At 47.5% G+C, this 16,238-nt stretch overlaps 1 protein-coding gene across 3 annotated transcripts in view; it reads left to right on the top strand.

Annotated features, from left to right (window-relative positions):
- The window catches only part of LOC143777149 (solute carrier organic anion transporter family member 1C1-like), a 160,714-nt gene that overhangs the window by 74,092 nt on the left and 70,384 nt on the right, over nucleotides 1–16,238 (top strand). The gene's annotated exons all lie outside the window — the stretch shown is intronic.

Below are 16,238 nucleotides of genomic sequence, written 5' to 3'. Positions count from 1 at the left end.
AGTGGAGGACTAGTGGAAGGAGGGACCGCAGACAGGCTTCAAAGGCCTAACATAAAAAAATGGGCTGGCTGTAGGCACTTTATAATTGGTTCCAGGGGTACACGGGCAGCAGTGGTCTGGTCAGTGGAGGACTAGTGGAAGGAGGGACCGCAGACAGGCTTCAAAGGCCTAACATAAAAAAATGGGCTGGCTGTAGGCACTTTATAATTGGTTCCAGGGGTACACGGGCAGCAGTGGTCTGGTCAGTGGAGGACTAGTGGAAGGAGGGACCGCAGACAGGCTTCAAAGGCCTAACATAAAAAAATGGGCTGGCTGTAGGCACTTTATAATTGGTTCCAGGGGTACACGGGCAGCAGTGGTCTGGCCAGTGGAGGACTAGTGGAAGGAGGGACCGCAGACAGGCTTCAAAGGCCTAACATAAAAAAATGGGCTGGCTGTAGGCACTTTATAATTGGTTCCAGGGGTACACGGGCAGCAGTGGTCTGGCCAGTGGAGGACTAGTGGAAGGAGGGACCGCAGACAGGCTTCAAAGGCCTAACATAAAAAAATGGGCTGGCTGTAGGCACTTTATAATTGGTTCCAGGGGTACACGGGCAGCAGTGGTCTGGCCAGTGGAGGACTAGTGGAAGGAGGGACCGCAGACAGGCTTCAAAGGCCTAACATAAAAAAATGGGCTGGCTGTAGGCACTTTATAATTGGTTCCAGGGGTACACGGGCAGCAGTGGTCTGGCCAGTGGAGGACTAGTGGAAGGAGGGACCGCAGACAGGCTTCAAAGGCCTAACATAAAAAAATGGGCTGGCTGTAGGCACTTTATAATTGGTTCCAGGGGTACACGGGCAGCAGTGGTCTGGTCAGTGGAGGACTAGTGGAAGGAGGGACCGCAGACAGGCTTCAAAGGCCTAACATAAAAAAATGGGCTGGCTGTAGGCACTTTATAATTGGTTCCAGGGGTACACGGGCAGCAGTGGTCTGGCCAGTGGAGGACTAGTGGAAGGAGGGACCGCAGACAGGCTTCAAAGGCCTAACATAAAAAAATGGGCTGGCTGTAGGCACTTTATAATTGGTTCCAGGGGTACACGGGCAGCAGTGGTCTGGCCAGTGGAGGACTAGTGGAAGGAGGGACCGCAGACAGGCTTCAAAGGCCTAACATAAAAAAATGGGCTGGCTGTAGGCACTTTATAATTGGTTCCAGGGGTACACGGGCAGCAGTGGTCTGGTCAGTGGAGGACTAGTGGAAGGAGGGACCGCAGACAGGCTTCAAAGGCCTAACATAACAAACAATAGGCTCATGGCAGTTTTACAGCGGTTACATGGATACACGGGCAGCTTGGTGGTGAGTGGAGGAGTAGTGCAAGGAGTGTCTGTCCCAGTACTCCCAAAATATAAATAGATGTTAATGTCTCGCAAAACAACCAAAACAAAAAAAAAGGTGGCATACTTAGGTACAGGGGTGGGCTCATCTGCTGAGTTTCTGACATAGTAATTTGGCAGTAACTATTTAATGGTGCCAATATAGGACACAGACACAGACTACTTTAAGTTGCATCGTAGATGTCTACAAATTTGTATTGTCAGTGCCAGACATTGAATGATGTCAGCGAATAGACTAAAGATTGGTGGAGCTGTGCGACATAATTTTGCATGTGGTAGAGCACATTTTGAGCTGGGGTAGGGGGGAACTCTCTAGAGGCCGGCGGGACCGCCCCAGGGCCCCTCATGTTACAACGGTGTGTCTGACGTTGGGTGCGCACCACCACCGCCAGAGACACTACATTGTACTATGAGGGACCCAGTAGCAATGCCGTCAACCAAAAGCGAGCACACCCACCTCTTCAGACAAACAGCAGTCTCACGGGTGCTTGCGCCAAGTCGCGATACCACGGCCCCGTGTGGGGAGTTTGGCCATTTAGGGAGGTGTAAACATGTCGTATGCTGTACGATCAGCTGCAGCAAATTAGACATTAGAAAAGTAATTCACAGGCAAGAGCCTTTCATAGGAAAGCTAGGTGTCGGCCGGGCAAGGTGGGGCAAAAGATTTCGAAATCCAGTTGTGGTTCATTTTAATGAATGTTAGATCGTCAACATTTTGGGTAGCCAGACGAGTCCTTTTTTCGGTTAATATTGAACCTGCAGCACTGAATACTCTTTCTGATAGGACACTTGCTGCCGGGCAAGCAAGCTCCTGCAATGCATATTCTGCCAATTCTGGCCAGGTGTCTAATTTGGAGGCCCAGTAATCAAATGGGAATGACGGTTGAGGGAGAACATCGATAAGGGATGAAAAATAGTTAGTAACCATACTGGACAAATGTTGTCTCCTGTCACTTTCAATTGATGCAGCAGTACCTGTCCTGTCTGCGGTCATAGCAAAATCACTCCACAACCTGGTCAGAAAACCCCTCTGTCCAACGCCACTTCTGATGTGTGCACCCCTAACACTCCTAGTCTGCTGCCCCCTGGAGCTCGTGTGAGAACGATCACGTGCGCTGTGTGCTGGGAATGCCTGAAGCAAACGGTCAACAAGAGTTGATTGTTTGGTTGCTAATATTAGTTCCAAGTTCTCATGTGGCATAATATTTTGCAATTTGCCTTTATAGCGTGGATCAAGGAGGCAGGCCAACCAGTAATCGTCATCGTTCATCATTTTCGTAATGCGTGTGTCCCTTTTTAGGATACGTAAGGCATAATCCGCCATGTGGGCCAAAGTTCCAGTTGTCAAATCTCCGGTTGTGATTGGTTGAGGGGCAGTTGCAGGCAAATCTACGTCACTTGTGTCCCTCAAAAAACCAGAACCCGGCCGTGACACGCAACCAATTTCCTGTGCCCCCGGGAAAGGTTCGGCATTAAAAATATACTCATCCCCATCATCCTCCTCGTCCTCCACCTCCTCTTCGCCCGCTACCTCGTCCTGTACACTGCCCTGACCAGACAATGGCTGACTGTCATCAAGGCTTTCCTCTTCCTCTGGTGCAGACGCCTGCTCCTTTATGTGCGTCAAACTTTGCATCAGCAGACGCATTAGGGGGATGCTCATGCTTATTACGGCGTTGTCTGCACTAACCAGCCGTGTGCATTCCTCAAAACACTGAAGGACTTGACACATGTCTTGTATCTTAGACCACTGCACACCTGACAACTCCATGTCTGCCATCCTACTGCCTGCCCGTGTATCCTCCCACAAATAAATAACAGCACGCCTCTGTTCGCACAGTCTCTGAAGCATGTGCAGTGTTGAGTTCCACCTTGTTGCAACGTCTATGATTAGGCGATGCTGGGGAAGGTTCAAAGACCGCTGATAGGTCTGCATACGGCTGGCGTGTACAGGCGAACGTCGGATATGTGAGCAAAGTGCACGCACTTTGAGGAGCAGGTCGGAGAACCCAGGATAAGTTTTCAATAAGCACTGCACCACCAGGTTTAAGGTGTGAGCCAGGCAAGGAATGTGTTTCAGTTGGGAAAGGGAGATGGCAGCCATGATATTCCTTCCGTTATCACTCACTACCTTGCCTGCCTCAAGATCTACTGTGCCCAGCCACGACTGCGTTTCTTGTTGCAAGAACTCGGACAGAACTTCCGCGGTGTGTCTGTTGTCGCCCAAGCACTTCATAGCCAATACAGCCTGCTGACGCTTGGCAGTAGCTGGCCCATAATGGGACAACTGGTGTGCAACAGTGTCATCTGCCGATGGAGTGGTTGGCAGACTGCGTTCTGTGGAAGAGCTGTAGCTTCTGCAGGAGGACGAGGAGGAGGAGGGGGTGCGAACGCCTACAGCCAACTGTTTCCTAGACCGTGGGCTGGGCACAACTGTCCCTAAATTGATGTCGCCTGTGGACCCTGCATCCACCACATTCACCCAGTGTGCCGTGATGGACACATAACGTCCCTGGCCATGCCTACTGGTCCATGCATCTGTAGTCAGGTGCACCTTTGTACTCACAGATTGCCTGAGTGCATGGACGATGCGCTGTTTAACATGCTGGTGCAGGGCTGGGATGGCTTTTCTGGAAAAAAAGTGTCGACTGGGTAGCTCGTATCGTGGTTCAGCGTACTCCATCAGGGCTTTGAAAGCTTCGCTTTCAACTAACCGGTAGGGCATCATCTCTAACGAGATTAGTCTAGCTATGTGGGCGTTAAAACACTGTGTACGCGGATGCGAGGATAAGTACTTCCTTTTTCTAACCAGAGTCTCATGTAGGGTGAGCTGGACTGGAGAGCTGGAGATCGTGGAACTTTCGGGTGTGCCGGTGTACATGGCAGACTGAGAGACGGTTGGAGACGGTATTGTTTCCGCCGGTGCCCTAGATGCAATATTTCCTCCTACAAAACTGGTGATTCCCTGACCCTGACTGCTTTTGGCTGGCAAAGAAACCTGCACAGATACTGCCGGTGGTGCGGAAAATGGTGGCCTTACAGTGACGGAAGGGATGTTGCGTTGCTGACTAGCTTCATTGGCCGAGGGTGCTACAACCTTGAGGGACGTTTGGTAGTTAGTCCAGGCTTGAAAATGCATGGTGGTTAAGTGTCTATGCATGCAACTAGTATTTAGACTTTTCAGATTCTGACCTCTGCTTAAGCTAGTTGAACATTTTTGACAGATGACTTTGCGCTGATCAGTTGGATGTTGTTTAAAAAAATGCCAGACTGCACTCTTCCTAGACTCGGATCCCTTTTCAGGGATTGCAGACTGAGCTTTAACCGGATGGCAACGCTGTGCTCCAACAGGTTTTGGCTTTGACACGCGTTTTGGGCCAGATACGGGCCCGGCAGATGGAACCTGTTGCGATGTTGATGCCTGCTGCGGCCCCTCCTCCACCTCCGCTTCTGAACTACTGCCGCCTGCACCCTGTTCCCCCAATGGCTGCCAATCGGGGTCAATAACTGGGTCATCTATTACCTCCTCTTCGAGCTCGTGTGCAACTTCGTCTGTGTCACTGTGTCGGTCGGTGGTATAGCGTTCGTGGCGGGGCAACATAGTCTCATCAGGGTCTGATTGTGGATCTGTACCCTGAGAGGGCAATGTGGTGGTCTGAGTCAAAGGAGCAGCATAGTACTCTGGCTGTGGCTGTGCATCAGTGCACTCCATGTCAGAATATACTTGTAATGGGCATGGCCTGTTAAATGTTTCACTTTCTAAGCCAGGGACGGTATGTGTAAAGAGCTCCATGGAGTGACCCGTTGTGTCGCCTGCTGCATCCTTCTCTCTTGTTGTAGTTTTTGCTGAGGAGGACAAGGAAGCGACTTGTCCCTGACCGTGAACATCCACAAGCGACGCGCTGCTTTTACATTTACCAGTTTCGGAAGAGGAGGCAAAAGAGCTAGAGGCTGAGTCTGCAATGTAAGCCAAAACTTGCTGTTGCTGCTCCGCCTTTAAAAGCGGTTTTCCTACTCCCAGAAAAGAGAGCGTTCGAGGCCTTGTGTAGCCTGACGACGAAACTGGCTCCACAGCTCCAGACTTAGGTGGAATATTTTTATCCCCACGACCACCTGATGCTCCACTACCACTACCATCATTACCAGCTGACAATGAACGCCCACGACGACCTCTTGCACCAGACTTCCTCATTGTTTTAAAATCTTAACCAAAGTAACTTTATTTGTTGCTGTCAAACAACTTACACGGTGAGCTATAACTTCAGTATGATTTCAATATCCCTTAACAGGTTGGTGAGACCACAAGGAAAATCAGGCACAATGTTACACACTCTGTTTTCTGTGGCACAAAATCACAGAGATGACACACACGCAGGACTGTCACTCAAGCACTAATGTCAATATTAATCTCCCACCTAATTTATTTTTTTTTTTTCTCAGGGAGACTTTAGAAACCAAATAATATAAAAAAAAAAAAAAAAGGCTTTCTATGGCCCACAATTAGAGAGAGAGAGGTGGCACACCCAGGAGTCAAGACTGGCGCACAAGCTGAAAGGGCAATATTACTCTCCCACTGTTTTTTTATGTATTTTTTGTTTTTTAAGGGAGACTTTAGAAACCCAATAATATTTAAAAAAAAAAATAAATAGGCTTTCTATGGCCCACTGAATGAGAGGGAGAGAGGTGGCACACCCAGGAGTCAAGACTGGCACACAAGCAGAAAGGGCAATATTACTCTCCCACTGTTTTTTTATGTATTTTTTGTTTTTTAAGGGAGACTTTAGAAACCCAATAATATTTAAAAATAAAAATAAATAGGCTTTCTATGGCCCACTGAATGAGAGGGAGAGAGGTGGCACACCCAGGAGTCAAGCCTGGCACACAAGCTGAAAGGGCAATATTACTCTCCCACTGTTTTTTTTATGTATTTTTTGTTTTTTAAGGGAGACTTTAGAAACCCAATAATATTTAAAAAAAAAAAAAAATAGGCTTTCTATGGCCCACTGAATGAGAGGGAGAGAGGTGGCACACCCAGGAGTCAAGACTGGCACACAAGCTGAAAGGGCAATATTACTCTCCCACTGTTTTTTTATGTATTTTTTGTTTTTTAAGGGAGACTTTAGAAACCCAATAATATTTTAAAAAAAAAATAAATAGGCTTTCTATGGCCCACTGAATGAGAGGGAGAGAGGTGGCACACCCAGGAGTCAAGCCTGGCACACAAGCTGAAAGGGCAATATTACTCTCCCACTGTTTTTTTATGTATTTTTTGTTTTTTAAGGGAGACTTTAGAAATCCAATAATATTTAAAAAAATAAATAAATAGGCTTTCTATGGCCCACTGAATGAGAGGGAGAGAGGTGGCACACCCAGGAGTCAAGACTGGCACACAAGCTGAAAGGGCAATATTACTCTCCCACTGTTTTTTTATGTTTTTTTTTTTTTTTCAGGGAGACTTTAGAAACCAAATAATATTAAAAAAACCAAAAAAAAAAATAGCCTTTCTATGGCCCACTGAATGAGAGAGAGAGGTGGCACACCCAGGAGTCAAGACTGGCACACAAGCTGAAAGGGCAATATTACTCTCCCACTGTTTTTTTATGTATTTTTTGTTTTTTAAGGGAGACTTTAGAAACCCAATAATATTTAAAAAAAAAAAAAATAGGCTTTCTATGGCCCACTGAATGAGAGGGAGAGAGGTGGCACACCCAGGAGTCAAGACTGGCACACAAGCTGAAAGGGCAATATTACTCTCCCACTGTTTTTTTAGGTATTTTTTTTTTTTCAGGGACACTTTAGAAACCAAATAATATTAAAAAAAATAAAAAAAAATAAATAGGCTTTCTATGGCCCACTGAATGAGAGGGAGAGAGGTGGCACACCCAGGAGTCAAGACTGGCACACAAGCTGAAAGGGCAATATTACTCTCCCACTGTTTTTTTATGTATTTTTTGTTTTTTAAGGGAGACTTTAGAAACCCAATAATATTTAAAAAAAAAAATAAATAGGCTTTCTATGGCCCACTGAATGAGAGGGAGAGAGGTGGCACACCCAGGAGTCAAGACTGGCACACAAGCTGAAAGGGCAATATTACTCTCCCACTGTTTTTTTAGGTTTTTTTTTTTTTTTCAGGGAGACTTTAGAAACCAAATAATATTAAAAAAAAAAAAAAAAAAAATAGGCTTTCTATAGCCCACTGAATGAGAGATAGCACACACAGCAGTGGCACACAAGCCCTGACTGAGGCCAATATTTTTCTCCCACTGATTGATGTAGTGTTTTTGTGTTGAGGTAGAATTTAGAACACAAATCACGGAAAAAATAAATAGGCTTTCTATGGCCCACTCAGTGAGAGATGGCACACACAGGGATGGCACTGTAGCAGAAATGCCAATCTTAATCTCCCACAAAAAAAAAAAAAAAAAAAAAAAACAGGGACTGTCCTACAATTACTATCTCCCTGCAGTAATCTCAGCCAGGTATGGCAGGCAGCAATAGGAGTGGACTGATGCACAAATTAAATAAAAAGTGTGGACAAACAAAAAAGATAGCTGTGCAGAAAGGAACAAGAGGATATGTGCTTTGAAAAAAGCAGTTGGTTTCCACAGTGGCGTACACACAGCAATACAGCTATCACGGAGCCTTCTAGGGCAGCCCAATGAGCTACAGCGCTGAGGGGAAAAAAAAAAAAAATAGCTTCCACAGTCCCTGCACACCGAAGGTGGTGTTGGACAGTGGAAATCGCTGCAGCACAAGCGGTTTGGTGGTTAGTGGACCCTGCCTAACGCTCTCCCTGCTTCTGACGAAGCGGCAGCAACCTCTCCCTAAGCTCAGATCAGCAGCAGTAAGATGGCGGTCGGCGGGAACGCCCCTTTATAGCCCCTGTGACGCCGCAGACAGCAAGCCAATCACTGCAATGCCCTTCTCTAAGATGGTGGGGACCAGGATCTATGTCATCACGCTGCCCACACTCTGCGTTCACCTTCATTGGCTGAGAAATGGCGCTTTTCGCGTCATTGAAACGCGACTTTGGCGCGAAAGTCGCGTACCGCATGGCCGACAAGCACAGGGGTCGGATCGGGTTTCATGAGACGCCGACTTAGCCAAAAGTCGGCGACTTTTGAAAATGATCGACCCGTTTCGCTCAACCCTACTGAGTTGTTTTCTGGAGATAGATCTAGGTTTCTGAATTTTAAGAATAATTGTAAATTATTTCTATCTTTGAGACCTCGTTCCTCTGGTGATTCCGCTCAGCAAGTTAAAATTGTTATCTCCTTGTTACGTGGCGACCCTCAAGATTGGGCTTTCTCTCTGGTGCCAGGAGATCCTGCATTGCTGAATGTGGATGCGTTTTTTCTGCGCTTGGACTGCTTTATGAGGAACCTAATCTTGAGAACCAGGCAGAAAAGGCCTTGCTGGCTCTCTCTCAGGGCCAGGATGAAGCTGAGTTGTATTGTCAAAAATTTCGGAAATGGTCGGTGCTTACTCAATGGAATGAGTGTGCCCTGGCTGCAAATTTCAGAGAAGGTCTTTCTGAAGCCATTAAGAATGTTATGGTGGGGTTCCCCACGCCTGCAAGTCTGAATGACTCAATGGCTTTGGCCATTCAGATTGATTGGCGTTTGCGGGAGCGCAAATCTGCGCACCACCATCTGGCGGTGTTTTCTGAACAGAGACCTGAGTCTATGCAATGTGACCGAGTTCTGACCAGAATTGAGCGGCAAAATCATAGACGTCAAAATGGGTTGTGCTTTTACTGTGGTGATTCAACTCATGTTATCTCAGCATGCTCTAAGCGCGTTAAAAAAATCGCTAAATCTGTCACCGTTGGTACTATACAGACTAAATTCATTTTGTCTGTTACTTTAATTTGTTCTTTGTCATCCTACTCGGTTATGGCTTTTGTGGATTCAGGTGCTGCCCTGAATCTGATGGATTTGTCGTTTGCCAGGCGCTGTGGTTTTGTCCTGGAGCCTTTGGAATTCCCTATTCCACTGAGGGGAATTGATGCTACACCATTGGCTGAGAATAAGCCTCAATATTGGACTCAAGTGACCATGTGCATGACTCCTGTACATCAGGAGGTGATTCGCTTTCTTGTTCTGCATAATTTGCATGATGTTGTCGTGTTGGGTCTGCCATGGCTGCAGGCCCATAATCCAGTACTGGATTGGAAAGCTATGTCTGTGTCAAGTTGGGGTTGCCAGGGGATTCATGGCGATGCTCCTTTGGTATCAATTGCTTCTTCCACTCCTTCTGAGGTCCCTGAGTTTTTGTCGGACTACCAGGATGTATTTGATGAGCCCAGATCCGGTGCCCTGCCTCCTCACAGGGATTGCGATTGTGCTATAAATTTGATTCCTGGTAGTAAGTTCCCTAAGGGACGACTTTTTAATTTGTCTGTACCAGAACATGCCGCAATGCGGAGCTATATAAAGGAGTCTTTAGAGAAGGGACATATTCGCCCGTCCTCCTCCCCTCTTGGTGCAGGATTCTTTTTTGTGGCCAAGAAGGATGGTTCTCTGAGACCTTGTATAGATTATCGTCTTCTAAATAAAATCACGGTCAAATTTCAGTATCCTTTGCCATTATTATCTGATCTGTTTGCTCGGATTAAGGGGTCCAGTTGGTTCACCAAGATAGATCTTTGTGGTGCGTATAACCTTGTGCGCATTAAGCAGGGGGATGAATGGAAAACAGCATTTAATACGCCCGAAGGCCATTTTGAGTACTTGGTGATGCCTTTTGGACTCTCTAATGCTCCTTCTGTGTTCCAGTCCTTCATGCATGACATCTTCCGAGAATATCTGGATAAATTTATGATTGTGTATCTGGATGACATTTTGGTCTTTTCTGAGGACTGGGAGTCCCATATGAAGCAGGTCAGGATGGTATTTCAGGTCCTGCGTGCTAATGCCTTATTTGTGAAGGGGTCAAAATGTCTCTTCGGAGTACAGAAGGTTTCCTTTTTGGGTTTTATTTTTTCTCCTTCTACTATTGAGATGAACCCAGTCAAGGTCCAGACTATTCATGACTGGACTCAGCCTACATCTGTTAAGAGTCTTCAGAAGTTCTTGGGTTTTGCTAATTTTTACCGTCGCTTCATTGCTAATTTTTCTGGCATGGTTAAACCCTTGACGGATTTGACCAAGAAGGGTTCTGATGTGACTAATTGGTCTCCTGCGGCCGTGGGAGCCTTTCGGGAGCTGAAGCGCCGGTTTTCTTCGGCTCCAGTTTTGTGTCAGCCTGATGTCTCTCTTCCTTTTCAGGTCGAGGTTGATGCTTCTGAGATTGGAGCAGGGGCTGTTTTGTCGCAGAGAAGCTCTGATTGCTCTGTGATGAAGCCTTGTGCTTTCTTTTCAAGAAAGTTTTCGCCTGCCGAGCGAAATTATGATGTTGGTAATCGGGAGTTGTTGGCTATGAAGTGGGCATTTGAGGAGTGGCGACATTGGCTCGAGGGAGCTAAGCATCGTGTAGTGGTCTTAACTGATCACAAAAATCTGATTTATCTCGAGTCTGCCAAGCGGCTGAATCCTAGACAGGCTCGTTGGTCGTTGTTTTTCTCCCGTTTCGATTTCGTGGTCTCGTACCTGCCTGGTTCGAAGAATGTGAAGGCTGATGCTCTTTCTAGGAGTTTTGTGCCTGACTCTCCGGGAGTTTCAGAGCCGGCTGGTATCCTCAGAGAGGGAGTGATTTTGTCTGCCATTTCCCCAGATTTGTTACGAGTGCTGCAGAAATTTCAGGCGGATAGACCTGACCGTTGCCCACCAGAGAGACTGTTTGTCCCAGATAGATGAACCAGCAGAGTTATTTCTGAGGTTCATTCTTCGGTGTTGGCAGGCCATCCTGGGATTTTTGGTACCAGAGATTTGGTGGCTAGGTACTTCTGGTGGCCTTCCTTGTCGCGGGATGTGCGTTCCTTTGTGCAGTCCTGTGGGATTTGTGCTCGGGCTAAGCCTTGCTGTTCTCGTGCCAGCGGTTTGCTTTTGCCTTTGCCTGTCCCAAGGAGGCCTTGGACGCACATTTCCATGGATTTTATTTCGGATCTTCCAGTCTCTCAGAGAATGTCTGTCATCTGGGTGGTGTGTGATCGTTTTTCCAAAATGGTCCATTTGGTGCCCTTGCCTAAGTTGCCTTCCTCCTCCAATTTGTTTCCTCTGTTTTTTCAGAATGTGGTTCGCTTGCACGGCATCCCTGAAAATATTGTGTCTGACAGAGGATCCCAGTTTGTGTCCAGATTTTGGCGGATCTTTTGTGCTAAGACGGGCATTGATTTGTCTTTTTCGTCGGCCTTCCATCCTCAGACGAATGGTCAAACCGAGCGAACTAATCAGACCTTGGAAACTTATTTGAGATGTTTTGTTTCTCCTGATCAGGATGATTGGGTGACTTTTTTGCCATTGGCCGAGTTTGCCCTTAATAATCGGGCTAGTTCTGCTACTTTGGTTTCGCCTTTTTTCTGCAATTCTGGTTTTCATCCTCGTTTTTCCTCGGGTCAGGTTGAGCCTTCTGACTGTCCTGGGGTGGATTCTGTGGTGGATAGGTTGCAGCAGATTTGGAACCATGTGGTGGACAATTTGAAGTTGTCACAGGAGAAGGCTCAGCGCTTTGCCAACCGCCGTCGCGGTGTGGGTCCCCGACTTCTTGTTGGGGATTTGGTATGGCTGTCTTCTCGGTATGTTCCTATGAAGGTTTCCTCTCCTAAATTCAAGCCTCGCTTCATCGGTCCTTATAAGATTTTGGAAATCCTTAACCCGGTGTCATTTTGTTTAGACCTCCCAGCGTCGTTTGCCAGTCATAACGTGTTCCATAGGTCTTTGTTGCGGAGGTATGTGGTGCCTGTGGTTCCTTCTGTTGAACCCCCTGCTCCAGTGCTGGTTGAGGGCGAATTGGAGTACGTGGTGGAGAAGATCTTGGATTCTCGTATTTCTAGACGGAGGCTTCAGTATTTGGTTAAGTGGAAGGGCTATGGTCAGGAGGATAATTCCTGGGTTGTCGCCTCTGATGTTCATGCGGCCGATTTGGTTCATGCCTTCCATGTGGCTCATCCTGATCGCCCTGGGGGTTTTGATGAGGGTTCGGTGACCCCTCCTCAAGGGGGGGGTACTGTTGTGAACTCTGTTTTTGGGCTCCCTCTTGTGGTCACAACTGGTACTGTGTGAGTGCTGTTTTTGGGCTCCCTCTGGTGGTTCTTTGTGTCATTCTGCAGGTCTGAGGCAGGATCAGCTGTCTCGTTATCTCTTAGCTGGCTTCCTATTTAGTTCACCTGGACTCTCAGTTGTTGCCTGCTGTCAATGTCTTCAGTGCTATTTTGGAGCTCTCCTGCAGTCCTTCGTTATCAGTCTCTTCAAGAGAAGCTAAGTTTTGCTTGGTTCATTTTTTGACCATCAGTGGTCATATGTTTCTTGGTTTATTTTTGTTTTTTTGTCCAGCTTGCTAATATGTGATTTCCTTGCGTGCTGGTAGCTCTAGGGGGCTGAGTTTCTCCCCTCACACCGTTAGTTGGTGTGGGGGTTCTTGTATTCTCAGCGTGGATATTTTGCATAGGGTTTTTTACTGACGGCACAGTTCCCTATCTGTCTTCTGCTATCTAGTATTAGCGGGCCTCATTTGCTGAATCTGTTTTCATTTCTATGTTTGTGTTTTCCCCTTACCTCACCGTTATTATTTGTTGGGGGCTTCCTTTATCTTTGGGGTGATTTCTCTTGAGGCAAGTGAGGTCTTACTTTCCCTCCAGGAGTAGATAGTTTCTCAGGCTGCGTCGAGACGTCCAGGATTTTAGGCACGTTCACCGGCCACCTTTAGTGTGTTGGTTAGGATCAGGTTTGTGGTCAGTCCAGTTACCACCTCCCTAGAGCTCGTGTCTATGTTCATAAACTTAGCTAGTCCGTTTTGTGATCCTCAGCCACTAGGATCATAACAGAGGGCACAGGTAGGGTGGTAGACTGAGACCAGGGAGGAGATGTAGGGTGGGGCTGAGCCATGGAGAGCACAGGTAGGGTGGTAGACTGAGACCAGGGAGGAGATGTAGGGCGGTGCTGAGCCATGGAGAGCACAGGTAGGGTGGTAGACTGAGACCAGGGAGGAGATGCAGGGCAGTGCTGAGCCATGGAGAACATGGGTAGGGTGGTAGACTGAGACCAGGGAGGAGATGTAGGGTGGTGCTGAGCCATGGAGAGCCTGGGTAGGGTGGTAGACTGAGACCAGGGAGGAGATGCAGGGCAGTGCTGAGCCATGGAGAACATGGGTAGGGTGGTAGACTGAGACCAGGGAGGAGATGTAGGGTGGTGCTGAGCCATGGAGAGCATGGGTAGGGTGGTAGGCTGAGACCAGGGAGGAGATGTAGGGTGGAGCTGAGCCATGGAGGGCACAGGTAGGGTGGTAGACTGAGACCAGGGAGGAGATGTAGGGTGGTGCTGAGCCATGGAGAGCACGGGTAGGGTGGTAGACTGAGACCAGGGAGGAGATGTAGGGTGGTGCTGAGCCATGAAGAGCATGGGTAGGGTGGTAGGCTGAGACCAGGGAGAAGATGTAGGGCAGTGCTGAGCCATGGAGTGCTTTGTGGATGAGAGTAATAGTTTTGTACTGGATTCTGGAGTGGAAGGGTAACCAGTGTAATGACTGGCACAAGGTAGAGGCATCGGTATAACGATTGGTGAGGAATATGATCCTGGCAGCAGCATTCAGGACAGATTGGAGCTGGGAGAGTTTGGTAAGAGGGAGGCTGATTAGTAAAGAGTTACAATAGTCCAGACAAGAATGAATGCGTGAAACAGTGAGAGTTTTTGCAGTGTCGAAAGTAAGAAAAGGGCGAATTCTAGAAATATTTTTGAGATGCAGATAAGAAGAGCGAGCCAGTGATCGGATGTGGGGGTGAAGGAAAGCTCAGAATCAAGTATGACCCCAAGGCAGCGGGCATGTTGCTTGGGAGTAATGGTGGAAGCACACACAGAAATGGCAATGTCGGGCAAAGGTAGGTTAGTAGAGGGAGAGAACACAAGGAGTTCCGTTTTTGACAGGTTCAGTTTCAGATAGAGGGAGGACATGATGTTAGAGACAGCGGTAAGACAATCACTGGTGTTTTCTAAAAAAGCAGACGTGATAACAGGAGAAGAGGTGTATAATTTGGTGTCATCAGCATAGAGATGGTACTGGAACCTAATCTGATTGTTTGTCCAATAGGGGCGGTATACAAAGAGAAGAGGAGGGGGCCTAGGTCTGATCCTTGAGGAACCCCAACAGTAAGGGGAAGGTGAGAGGAGGAGGAACCAGCATAACATACAGTGAAGGATCGGTCAGAGAGGTAGGAGGAGAACCAGGAGAGAACGGTGTCCTTGAGGCCGATGGAGCGGTGCATAGTGAGGAGGAGCTGATGATCCACAGTGTCGAATGCTGCGGAGAGATCCAAGAGAATTAGCATGGAGTAGTGACCATTAGATTTAGCTGTTAGTAGGTCATTAGAGACTTTAGTGATGGCAGTTTCAGTAGAGTGTAAAGAGCGGAAACCAGATTGAAGAGGGTCGAGAAGAGAGTTATCTGAGAGATAGCAGATAAGACGGGAGTGGACCAGGCGTTCGAGGAGTTTAGAGATGAAGGGAAGATTAGAGACAAGTCTATAGTTAGCGGCACAGTTTTGGTTGAGGGATGGTTTTTTTAAGTAATGGGTGTATGATGGCATGCTTAAATGAAGAGGGAAAGATACCGGAAGAGAGAGAAAGGTTGAATAATTTTGTTTGGTGAGAGGTGACAGCAGGGGAAAGGGACTGGAGGAGATGTGACGGAATGGGGTCACTGGTGCAAGTGGTCGGGCGAGAAGATGCAAGGAGCCTGATTACTTCTTCCTCTGTAACTGGCTCAAAGTCAGAGAGTGAACTAGATGCAGTGGGGGAGGGAGGACAGTGCATGGTATGAGGGGATTGGGAGATAATTTCCTGTCGGATGTGGTCAATTTTTTCTTTGAAGTACTTGGCCAGATCGTCAGCGCGGAGATCCGTGGTTGGGGCCTGTGCTCTTGGGTTGAGTAGGGAATGAAAAATTGGCAAAGAGAAATCTAGGGTTATTGGACAGTGAGGTGATGAGGGTGTTGAAATAGGTTTGTTTGGCGAGGTGAAGGGCAGAGTTGTATGTTTTAAGCATAAACTTATAATGGATGAAATCTTTGGGTAAATAAGATTTTCTCCACAGACGTTTGGCGCTCCTGGAGCACCGCTGCAGGAAAAGTGTTTGCAGCGTGTGCCAGGGTTGTCGACGTCTGTGCCAAGTTCTATGTATAGGAGGTGCAATTTCATCCAGGGCACTTTGCAGGGTTTCATTGTAATGCTTCAGTGCAGAATCAGGACATGAGAGGGAGGAGATATGGGCCAATGAGGACTGCAAGTTCTTCATACGTTTCTGGGTGTTAATGGCCTGTATGTTTCTATAAGTGTGGAAAGTGGGGGTGACCTGAGTGGGATGGCAGTTCTTGATAGAAAATGAAAGAAGGTTGTGGTCAGAGAGCAGGAGAGGGGAGTTTGTGAAATCATTCACTGAGCAAAGCCGGGAGAAGACCAAGTCAAGGGAGTTTCCATCTTCATGAGTTGGAGAGTTAGTATGCTGCGAGAGGCTGAAAGAGGAGGTTAGAGATAAAAGGTGAGAAGCAGATGGGGAGAGGGGAAAAGCAATGGGGATGTTGAAATTACCCATGATGAGGGTGGGGATGTCACAGGAGAGAAAGTGTGGAAGCCAGGTGGAAATTGATCCAGGAACTGATGGGAGGGGCCGGGAGGACGATACACCACCGCCACTCGCATGGAGAAGGGGATGTAGAGTCTGAGAGCATGGACCTCAAAAGAAGGGAATACAAGTGAGGGTACTTGGGGGATAACCT

The sequence above is a fragment of the Ranitomeya variabilis genome, chromosome 5 (genome assembly GCF_051348905.1).
Source record: "Ranitomeya variabilis isolate aRanVar5 chromosome 5, aRanVar5.hap1, whole genome shotgun sequence".
In the NCBI taxonomy this organism is placed as follows: Eukaryota; Metazoa; Chordata; class Amphibia; order Anura; family Dendrobatidae; genus Ranitomeya; species Ranitomeya variabilis.
The sequence above is the reverse complement of the archived record's forward strand: the minus strand, read 5'-3'. Positions and strand labels throughout refer to the sequence as shown.